The following is a 2,481-nucleotide window of genomic DNA, read 5'->3' as shown; positions in this document are numbered from 1 at the left end:
GCGTGTCTCCTGACGGGGACAGGCCCCTGTCCTCTGTGGCCCCGAGGCGTGTCTCCTGACAGGGACAGACCCCTGTCCTCTGTGGCCCCGAGGCGTGTCTCCTGACAGGGACAGACCCCTGTCCTCTGTGACGTGAGGACATTGTGTGCTGCAGAGATGAATCCTTCAGAGGATGTTTGGGAGCAAAGAGACGAGAAACGTCCTGGAAACGCAGCTGGTTGACCCACATTTTACTGGAACATTCTGGAATAAAGACTGAAAAGAGAACCAGAGAACCAAACTCCAAAAGTCCACAATATGAAGACAGAACATTGTTTGATGAGATTTAATGGAGTCACAAAATAAAAAGAACCAATAAAAATGACAGAAGTTCCACAGTGGAACAGTCAAGTACCTTGGAATCCTGCAGACAAATGACAACCAGGATGAGGCTGAAAGGAAGTCAGCCACAACCAAAGACCTGCAGAGAGTCAGGCAGGTCCTGAAGAAACAGCTGAAAGGGAAGAACAAGGTCCAGTCCACCAACACATACTGGTGTCGGTCATCAGATACCCTGCTGGTAGAAGAACCTGACCAAAGGAGGAGATAGAAGCCACTGAAAGCTCCTCACGATGCAGGGAGGGTTTCAGCCTGAGACTGAACTCTAAGGAGGGGGAGGATCAGAGCCACGATACAAGATGAACCAACCGAGATCCTGGAGAACATCAGGAAGAAAGCCTCCAGTGATGATCTGCTCAGAGAACGTCTCAGGCAGCAGAAACATAATGTGGAAGAGGAGAAAGAGGAACCATCATGGAAAGACAAGCCCCTGCATGGCAGATTGAGGAAGTGGCTGATATCAACAAATCCAACCAGTGGTTAGAAAGACCTGGACTGAAGGACAGACAGAGACACTAATCATGGAGGCCGGGGTCCATCAGTCCATCATACCAGACAGGACCCAAGATGGAGGCTGGGTAAAGATGCTCCTGAGACAGTCCAGCACATCACAGCAGGATGTAAGATGCAGGCAGGCAAAGCATACATGGAACACCATAACCAAACAGCTGGAATAGAGAACAGGAACATCTGTACGAGTCTGGACTGGAAGTCCCACAGTCACAGTGGGAGATTCCACCTGAGGTGGAGGAGAATGGCAGGGCTGAGATACTGTGAAGCTTCCAGATCCAGACTGACTAACAGCTGATGGCTGACCAACTGGACACTGTGGTGACAGATAAGATCCAGAAGAAATAAGTGGTGATAGATGTAGCAGTCCCAAGAGACTGTAACATCAGGAAGAAGCTGGAGAAACACCAAGAGCTGAAAGAGAAAACAGAGTCAAGGCCTCAGTGGTACCAGAGGTCATCATGTGACCTCCAACAGATCCCAGGAACCACCTCAGAGATCTCTGTCCAGAAGAGCTCAGTCCTAGGAACAGCTGACATCCTGAACAGAACCCTGAAGATCCCAGGGTTCTGCTAGAGGACCTGAGGTTGGAGTGAAGTGGAACAAAGAGGGTGAGATGCAGATGTTTGTTTTAGAACCGTAATTGCATCATATCTTCCTCTTCAATCTAAAAAAGCAACAGACTGACTCCAACAATCAGATTTCTTTCTTAAAGCCAGAAGGTTGGATCTTTAGAAGAACGTCCTCTAAGGGTGCTCTTTCCATCATTTCTGCCACGGGTTGAAATTAGCAGCAATCATTTCTTGTTTAAAGAAGCAGAAAGAAAACAAAACAAAAAAAGCTTCAGACATCATGAGACGACAAACAACTTCTGCTTCTGAATTTCCAAATATGTTCCAGCAGCTGCACAGAAAAACAACAACAACAACAAAACAAGACGAGTGAAAACCTTCAGCAACATTACAAACACTCAGTCTTTAATGACAACTGCATCTCATAAAACACAGAAAACAACCAGACAACATGCGTTTCCTCAGCCGGTTCTAACAGAACCTCACTGAACAAACGTGTTTCTGTGTTTCTGGTTCTGCAAATAAAATCAGCTGAAACCACAGAGCAAGAGCAGAAGCCAATGAGCAGCCGGTAAATTCCATGTTTCCTCAAACTTTCCTCAAACTTTCCCTCCTCACAACTTTCACTTTTCCAAACCAACATTCCTTCTTTCCTCCATCATGCAGTAAATAACCGGTTCTGACCCGCGGGTCAACCCTCCAACAGCCCCGGTTATTCATTAACGAGCTGAAAATTCTTCACACATCAGCAAATAGTCTGAGCCGTGATCCCAGGTATTTCCTGCATCCCTGATTTGTTTTGGATTTAGGACTAGAAGGACTCGTCTGAAGAGCCGAGTTGGAGCTGGATTGGACCGGAGACATGACCTGAACTTGATCATCAGTGTCTCTTTTTAGGACCTTTGGGTCTTGCTTCGGGTCCGGCTGGTCTTGGTTTGGAACCGTGACCCATTTTAGACTAACGAGCCTTCACTTGGACCTGCTGGTTCTGGATCACGGTTTAGGACTTCCTACGTTTGGA

Source organism: Kryptolebias marmoratus, linkage group LG11, assembly GCF_001649575.2.
Source record: "Kryptolebias marmoratus isolate JLee-2015 linkage group LG11, ASM164957v2, whole genome shotgun sequence".
NCBI classification, from domain to species: Eukaryota; Metazoa; Chordata; class Actinopteri; order Cyprinodontiformes; family Rivulidae; genus Kryptolebias; species Kryptolebias marmoratus.
This window is presented reverse-complemented; position numbering follows the sequence as displayed.